Source organism: Lolium rigidum, chromosome 1 (genome assembly GCF_022539505.1).
Source record: "Lolium rigidum isolate FL_2022 chromosome 1, APGP_CSIRO_Lrig_0.1, whole genome shotgun sequence".
Taxonomy (NCBI): domain Eukaryota; kingdom Viridiplantae; phylum Streptophyta; class Magnoliopsida; order Poales; family Poaceae; genus Lolium; species Lolium rigidum.
Genome location: NC_061508.1, coordinates 110845061 through 110854562, shown reverse-complemented (window position 1 = coordinate 110854562; position 9502 = coordinate 110845061). Strand labels below are relative to the sequence as shown.

General features: G+C 43.8%; 1 long non-coding RNA gene across 3 annotated transcripts; it reads right to left on the bottom strand.

The window, feature by feature from the left end:
• Window positions 1–4035: 4035 nt before the first annotated feature.
• On the bottom strand, window positions 4036–9285 carry LOC124652106. Of its 3 annotated transcripts, none has more exons than XR_006987611.1 (2): window positions 8849–9285; window positions 4036–4352 (listed from the first exon to the last, which is right to left on the bottom strand). It is a non-coding gene; the product is annotated as an uncharacterized LOC124652106 (long non-coding RNA). The 3 variants fall into 3 exon arrangements; XR_006987631.1 differs by lacking the exon at window positions 8849–9285 and adding an exon at window positions 4883–4934; XR_006987605.1 differs by lacking the exon at window positions 8849–9285 and adding an exon at window positions 4751–4876.
• Window positions 9286–9502: the final 217 nt, after the last annotated feature.

Sequence of the window (9502 nt, the reverse complement as noted above, 5' to 3'; positions counted from 1 at the left end):
TCAATTTGTCTAGACCTAGCAATGGAAGAAACCCTAGAGGAGTTTCAGCAACCCCTTAATCAATTAATTAATTAAATTTAGTGTAGTCTAATTGAAACATAATTCATAACTGAGATAACTAAAGGTTAATGGTGTATTGGCTTATCGGAGCATTTGCTCCCTTTATTTTAGACACGTTTTGGAATGTTAAAATATTTGAAACAAAAAATTCACACGTATCTTCAGTGTTACGCGTTCACAAAGTTTTTTCATGAAAAATTAACTTATCATATGATGTACATAAAAAAGATAAAATTTGGTGCTAAGAATAAGGCTTTTCACAAGATAAAAGTTCTCTTTGTTTTACATAGACCATAGAAATATCGGTTTTTTCTCGAAACTTGACGAACGCATGTATAAGCATATGTACATGTAGAAATTTTTATGAAAATGTTCGACACTTCCAAATATATTTTCTTGGTAAAGGGAGCATATACATCGAGAGCCAAATTAAATTTCCAAAAGTTTAAGTCCTTAAGTTCCGGCCTCAAATAATGCCTCTGCCATATAAGTGCAAATAATGATTGATCTAGCAGCAAATAATGATTTGATTCAACGGTGTTTCCAAAGTCAGTTAATAAGTACTTGGAGAGGCAAATTGTTGTACAACAAGGGGTACCGAGATTGATCGAGAATACTATGTGAGAGAGACAGCGAGTTTGACTTGTCCATCCAACTTCTACAGAGAATAGCTTATCCCCAAATCGTCGTCAGGCATGAGCACGAAGCTGGCACACATGGATGCCTAATGCGTTGCTCTCCCTACCAGTCTTGATACCGACTGTACTTTGCCCCTATAACATTCGGCTCTAGCACGGCACAAGGAGCTCATGAAGGCGTATTGCGGATGAGGCGCGGGGCACGCTGTTGTTGCGGCCGTCATGGACTCGCTGACCTCTGTTAATCTGTATTTCCCCGTCATCAGCTCGGAGGGGATGGCCTGCTGGTCGGGGACGGGGTGGTTTGGGTCTGCCGCCATCCCGTTCCGCCGGCTGGAGGATTTGGAGCTTGCTGGTGGCCGGAGATCAAGAGGCTGGCGGCCAAATGTGTCTGGATTTCTCGTCATCGGAGCGGGTCGTCGACGAGTCCTACTCGTCTGACATCCTCGTAGGCTCGTACCACCGCTAGTGCCCGTCACCGTAGTCACAAGGCACGCGGCGTTGGAGCTGCTCCCAGCCTCCACCACGGTCCTCACCGTCGCAGGACACCGGCGGACACTCGACGAGCTTGTCGGGATTCCGCTGTTCTGCTCGTGCTGGATCGCGGGCCCATGGCGGCGTGCAGGGAAGCAGGGCGGCGAGCGTTGGGCCTGCTAGACGTGGGGAACGGGAGGCAGCGCTGGAACCGCTCGACGGCGCCCGAGCTGGGAAATCCAATCGGCCCTGGTTCCGCCGCCATGTGCTCTGCTCGAGCGCCGCCTCAGGCGCCTCTTCCTCCGCTACGGGAGTACGACATCCTCCTCCCATCCGAAGCGTCGATCTTGGCCAGCCACGTACCTAAGAGTTCGCCGCCGTCGTCCTCGATGGGTGGGCGGTTGTAGCTCAACCATCGTCCTCGATCTAGTGTCGCCGCTAGGATAGGATTAGCTAGGGTGGGGAGAAGAAAGCTGTGCCTTTCGGGTTTAGAGGAGAAATAAAGCAAACGAACCGGTACGGTGGCATGATTGCGTATTATGGATTTTGGTGGGAGGGTAAAACCGTCCAACGAAAAGTTGGACGAAAATTTTGGCAGAAACCTTAGCTCCTTTATTATTAGGTATAGATATAGATACTAAGAATTTGGTAGTATGCATGTACATATAGAGAAAAGTCTAAATACTTAATCTGACGGGGACAAGTATGTTGGGATTCGCCCACGGATCAATCACATCAAACTAGACGAACAAACGCGGAGACAAAATTTATCGCCAAGGGTGCGTTCGCACCCTCCAAACTACTCTTTATTGCTTTTCTGATTTTCTCGGTACAACTCACGATTACAATACCACGCCTACGTCCATGTATATATACACGAACCAGGCAAACCGACTCAACGTTCTAAGCCTACTCGTACCTGAAGTCTACAATGACTAGGACTCCAACCTATAGCTATCTAGTACTAATCTAACTCCAAACCGGACACTAACATGACTCTTACCTAAACTAACACGTAGTACTAGCAGATTGCTAGCTCAGACTGAAACGCACTAGGACACTAAGACTCGCCTACAATCCTACATGAACTGCAACCTTTTGAAGTAAACTATTTCTAATTCCTAATTAGACTCTAACTGATTAGACAAGATTATTGCTAACAATCTCTCCCTAATCTTGACTCTTGGTCTTCTGTGCTTCTCCGATTTTGACTCCTTTGCATATCTGCGTCTTGTCTAGGTCTCGCTCCACGACAAGTTTAACTGGCTCTCCCCAGTTTCAACTTGGCGAATTTACGGAACAACTCAAGCATGATCCGGACTACCCAGCCACGCTAGCAACCGTGGAACACACCGTCCACCCTAGCGCAATACATGCCGACTACCTCGTGGACTACACCATCCACTCCAGCCTCATGTAGAGACAGGTCCTCATTAAAGAGACTCCCCTTCACTGGTTTACCGCCCCCTTCAAACTTGACATCGATCCTCTCGTCGAGACACATAGACGACATGGTTGAGGCACGCTGACAGCTACCCGCTATCCTCTTGTTGCGTCTTCGCCCATGGTGAAATCCCTCACCTGTGGACAGTCCCTCAACCTCCACACGCTTCAACTGCAACAGATCCTCACAGAGACAAGCACTTGGACACAATGACGACTCACAGACTCGACGCTGACTCGAGGTGCCAACTTGCACGACCACGACTCCTTGACTCATCGGACTCCTCCGAAGACGACTTTGACGAAAAACCCGCGGACGACGATCTTGACAAGACTCCCGGTACCACACCTCGGCACCACCTCTCCCATCAACGATCATCCACCTCCGCCTCGCCGACAACAACACCCTGTCGTCACCTCCTTGACGCTCAACCCAGCGACGATCGCCTGCTGCCTCGCTGACGACAACTTGCTCGCCGTCTCCACCCGGCCGCTCCGCCGAGAAACGGTCGCCCGCCCCGAGGCGCTAGTAGGGTCGCCTCCCCGGGGCAAGCGTAGCTTCAAATCTTCGACCTCGCTCTGATACCAATTGTTGGGATTCGCCCACGGATCAATCACATCAAACTAGACGAACAAACGCGGAGACAAAATTTATCGCCAAGGGTGCGTGTCGCACCCTCCAAACTACTCTTTATTGCTTTTCTGATTTTCTCGGTACAACTCACGATTACAATACCACGCCTACGTCCATGTATATATTCACGGACCAGGCAAACCGACTCAACGTTCTAAGCCTACTCGTACCTGAAGTCTACAATGACTAGGACTCCAACCTATAGCTATCTAGTACTAATCTAACTCCAAACCGGACACTAACATGACTCTTACCTAAACTAACACGTAGTACTAGCAGATTGCTAGCTCAGACTGAAACGCACTAGGACACTAAGAGTCGCCTACAATCCTACATGAACTGCAACCTTTTGAAGTAAGCTATTTCTAATTCCTAATTAGACTCTAACTGATTAGACAAGATTATTGCTAACAAAGTACAAATCGACACATCACTCGCATAACATAGGAGAAGCAGTGTGCGGAGAACATTTCCCCTAGTTTAATGGTCCTTGAATGCAGTGAACTTTATCATGAGCAGTATTTGAATTTTTAGTCGAGAAACATACTCAATTCTACTTTTTTGATAGTACATAATTAGTGTTTCCTCGGGATTTTTTCCAGATCACCTGACCTCCACTTCCGCCCATTCATAGTGTCACCATGAATATATCCATGCAGCTCTACACTAACACTCTAAATGAAGTAGACGAGGGAAAATCATCAATATGCTAACTGTGCACAATGTTCCACCAGCTTTGGTAGGCATGATATGAATTGATATATTATCACAGTAAGAGGTACTTCACCAGAATTTCAAATTCTATGTCACATGTGTTGTTTGCTTGGTAGTCAGGGCGTTTACCTACAAGTTATTGGATTTTTTTAGTTTTATGCAGTTACAGCCTAGATAGTTCACACGCTAAAAGGGAAGGAGTTAAGGACTATAGCAGGAGCATCGTTTCAGTAAACATAAATGATTAGAGTAACTACAAAGACAAAGATAAGATATTTTGTTCTGCACATTCAGCTTTACCGAGGTATCCTTCAGCAAGCAGTTGAGTTCATCTACAACTTTGGTGTTCTTCCCAAGCCCCTCCTCAAAAGCCTTTCTATCTTCCTCAGCTGCCATTGAATTGTTTTGACAGTTAGGTCTGAACAGTGTGCAAGAAAAAATGCCAGCACAAACACTATACTCAAACTGCCTGACTTACAACAATTAAACTAGGACCATTATAAGGTTAAACTAGCTTGCTACGATACACAGGAGTATGTTTCTGCCTGACTTACAACAGATGTTCAACTGGTAATGAAACTTACCATAGCTATGTCATTATGAGTTAAGTATAACCAGATGCAGTAAGCAAAAAAAAGTCCCTTAATAGAACTTTCGTAAAGGACATGTTTGTTTTAATTAAATTCTCAGATGGTCAAATTGCTAACACTAATATATGAGTTTTGAATTAATAGTGATATTCATACGAGGGAATATTGCAATAAGAGTAAGGTGACATGTTTCCTACCAAACAATGTTTGATTCTTCTTTCATCTGGATGTTTATTCATGGTAGAAGCAGAGCATATGTCACGCAAATATCTACAGTCAAGACAAACTCCAAACTGCACGCACTTCCTACTCACAACCAATCTACAAACCTGTCATCTCTGAAAGATTAGCGGAAGTGCAAATACAGCAGGATCCACCACATCTTTTTATCTCTACCTCTACTACTATAATGCACCAGTTTTGAAATTTGAATTGGATTCTCACTCCAGACTCGCGCTAGGAACTGCAGATTCGTTTTTCACCGTTGATTTCATCCCATCGAATGGTTGTAAACAGCTGGATTCGCTCTGCTTCCTTCCCGCTCACTCTTCCCGCGCACAGCTTTTGGTAGCTTCTGGACCCTTTCCGACAGCTCCACAGGCCATGCGCTTCTGATTTTTTTATTTGCAAAATAGAACATGTTGCCCACGGCCCGCGTTTTTGTCTTTCATCCCGCTCAGTGCACACCATCTGCTCCATTCAGTTGCAATCCCATCACTTGCGTCTCGCCATTCTTATCTCATACTCACTACAATTCTATTTTCGTCTCCCTTACACCGTTCCTTGCATCTTCAACGATCTTGCTAGGCTTGGTTGAGCTGAAGTGTCAGCCGTTACTCCTATCTGTAGCATAATACATCCGGATTGGCACCTCTTCGGGTTCTCCAGGCTCCAGCGGCGCCGTCGTATACGTAAGTATACGATCTGTACATAGACAAGCCTGCCCTGTACAAGACATGTTCTTCGTGTGGAAGGCCAACCCGTAGGAGGAAACCACATGTGAGTCGCTACTTATCTTTGCTTTTTAAGTGATGGCTATGGATTTGTACCGTTCATTTAACTGCACATGTCATGCTTCTTGTTACCACTGACAGAAGAATCAGTTGGTTAACCTCTGTGATGTAGGAATATCTGTTACTTTTTGCACACAGGGTGTTTGTCCATTTGTCCAGCCCAGTCTCAGTTACAGATCCTTGATGGTTTGAATATGTTTGCCATGATAACTGGGTGCAGCTACTTTTTAATTTCCATGGTGTTTATATAAAAAAAATTGGTTTTCATCAGCAGGAAAATACACGAGCAATTAACGCCATTCCTTTTTTTCTTGTGTGTCTCAAGTGTTGACATTGCAGAGCAAAATAATCACCATTTGGTTCAGCTAAGTGGTGCAGTACCAATGGATCCTTCTCAACGCAAACGTTGCCGTGACCGAGCTAGGTACATGAAGATGACACCACATCAGAGAGAAATTTATTTGCAGAGGAATCGGGAGTACAAACGAATGAAGCGAGGTGACAGTGCAAACAGTGGCAATAACAATGCACGGTCCATAACAGAGGATACCGTACGAGTGCCAATGGCAACATCCACTTGCCAAATGAATCTTCTACAATGACAAAAGGTACCATGCGCTACTAAAAATATCATCTTCGTTGTACATAATTATGTGATGATATTGATATATAATTGTGTGCCAGGAAAAGAAATAGCAGTCACTTCGTTACAGGAACCATCTTCAAGCTCTAAGATACACAGTTCATTGGTCCATCAACCAAAGTGCTCGGCAAAAAGGAAACGAGGTTGATGAAAGTATACTAATTTAGTACTAATATTTCGTATTTACTGATATTATGGTCTAACTTTGTCTTTGCCATATGATAAACAGTGACCACAGTTGGTAGGTTTGATGTGTCAGCATCTGAGCAACGCATCCTTCTTCAGCCAAACATGTGCCGTCCAAATAATGGTACTCGAGTGAAGATCAGTCCATCTGGAGTATATGTGTCTTCTATTTCTTCAGAGAATCAAGCTGCAGCGGATGCACGAATATGCAACAGAAATAGTGGCCATGGTGGATGTAAGCTCCGATGCACCACTAGCTGTTGTTCCCTGTTGACATCTGAACAAGGAGAGGCATACTTACAAACAAGCCGTGAGTACAAGAGAAGAAGAAAGTCGCAAGGAGCAACTTCCAGAGGTGCACAACATACATCTGATGGAGTAATTGTTAGTAATGAACAAAAAACTAGACATACTCTTGTGAAACTACAAGATCATAGCAGCCCTTCACATGAAGATCTTATCTACATGCCAAGTGATTCTTTTCCTGTCACCATTCGAGGTAATTTCAGTACCACCTTGTTCTGATTTTACTTAGTATGCTCAAAAATAAAATATTATGTTATCTGATTTTTATGACTCAAAATCGACAGATAATATTGGGGACACTAGGGAGGGGCTTGAATATGACGACCATGATGATGAAAGTTATATGCCTAGCGGACAAAGTAGGTATTTACTAAACTTAATTCTACAATAACACTTCTAAATATAAATTGTTTTTCTTATATTTTTCAAATAAAACAATGCAGGTTTTGAACTCCAATCATATCTAGAAAGGAAAATTGTCCCGAGTTGCCTACGGATGGATCCATATGATCGTATATATCAAAATTTACCCACCAATTGCCATTTTCTAGATCAAGTACCTAACTGTCAACATTGCAATGCAAAAAGGTTCCAGTATGAGAGACCAACGTTTTGTTGCATGGGTGGAAAAGTTAAAATAGTAATTCCATCAGTTCCCGATGAATTACGTTGATTGTACACGAGCCAAGATCCAGATGCAAAGTACTTCCGGGATAACATACGTTACTTCAATTCTCACTTCTCCTTTACCTCTCTTGGTGTTGTCTTGGATCAACGATTCTGCAATAATAGATCTGGAGTTTATACATTCCGTGCACAGGGTCAGATTTATCACCCAATCGACCAATTAGTGCCCAGAGATGATGGTCCCAAGCATCTACAACTATACTTTTATGACAGTACTGATGCTGATCTACAACAGAGATTTCGTCATTCACCTAACCTTAATAAAGGTCTCATCAGAAAGTTGGTAGATATACTTTCATCTAATCCTTATGTCCAGATCTTTAGAAGTCTTGGTTCTATTCCAAACCTTCGTGAGTATAGGATTGAGCTCAACACAAATATTGCTTTGAAAGAGTATATAATGCTCCAACAGCATCACAGGTGGCAGCAATTTGGGTTGAGGGAAGTGACCCTCGAGGCCTTTGACAGGAGTATAATGGTTTATGGTATATCAGACCGTCCACAATATATAAAAGCATACCACGGGTGTTATGATCCGCTATCATATCCACTTCTTTTCCCAAATGGAGAGGTCGGATGGAACTTCGACCTGCCTAGAGTGAGTCGACGTGCAAGGACATCTATAGACAATCAGTTAAATGCTTTTGACGAAGAAGGCAAGTTCATTATCATACGATAATTGGTTAACTGCTCTATGTTTCAACTTTAGAATATCTTACTAACCATATGTTAATATGTAGGAATGCAGGAACATAGATCCGGTTCTTGTGTCTCACCGCGAGAATATTATTGCTTTAAGCTGCAAATTAGACCCGGGGAATTTAACATCCTACTGTTTGGAGGGCGGTTGACTCAACAATATATAGTTGACATGTATATTAAGATTGAATCAATAAGGTTAGCATTCTTGTTACGACCATCCACTCAGATTCTCATAAGAGCAGATTTATATCAAGGATTGGTAGATAGCATTGTTGCTGGTGAAACACGAGCATGTATAACATACGTTGTCTCGCCGCGAAATGTGTAGGCCACACAAGGTAAGATGGACCTTAATATAACATCTAATCCCAGAAATATACATACTCCCAATGAGGTGTCCATGAAGAAGTGTCATTTCGTATTAGGCTATATTGCTATTTCGTACTTACTAAAATAATAATTTCAGCAATCTCACATATTGCTCCTTCATTCCTTCTTGTATGGTGTATTAGTTTTCTATAAAAGCCAAACTTTGGTCTTTGTGACTAATTTCAACGAAAAATATTATCAACATATGCATACTAAATACATAAAGTATGGAAGTATATATATGTCTCGACGTGCAAAGCACGTGCTACTTACTAGTATTTCTTCAATCAGCAGTCCAACCACACACGTCATCTTCATAGAAGATCATATAGATGAATACAAAGCTCGGATAGGAGGAGCGATGATGTATTTCTATGCAACAAACGAACCTAGAGGACCCACGAGTCGCAGCTTCAATCCCCGTCCCGGCACAGGGCCCTGCAGCGGCGGCGGAGGCCTAGCGCTGTCCGGAACCCCAGTTGACCTCCGGGCCTCAGAGCTCCACGGCGGTTCCGTGTCCCTGCGTGACCATGAGGAAGAAGATGTAGGCAAGGTCAAGTGATGTGGCTAGGAGGAGGAGGGTAAAGGGGATACTGATGAGGCAGCCGCGCCGCCGGTCGTCGGATGGCCTGAGGTGGAAGCACAGAATAAGGGAATAGGATGGATTGATCTGTGGCGGCTGCTGCCAGGGTAAGCATGCATTCGAGGAGAATTCGGAATTGGGGATCGGGAGTTTTTTTACTGTGGAGATCGGGAGTTTGATGGGCTGCCGAGTGGTGGGACGGGTTCAAGAAAAAGCATAGGCGTGGGGACGTGGGAAGGTGAAAGCTAGATACACATATCTGTATTCGTAGCAAGCTATGTGTTGGTGTAGGCCTAGTTGTGTAGTAGTGACTTGTCTAAATTCAGCTCACAGATGTATAGGCTCCTGTCCCTTTGCTCTTTCTTTCCAAAACTTTGAACTAACAGGGATATGTACTTCATAATGTACTTTGCTTATGAGCTGAATGAAAATGTGGCGCCCCTGGCGCCTTTCCTTGTTT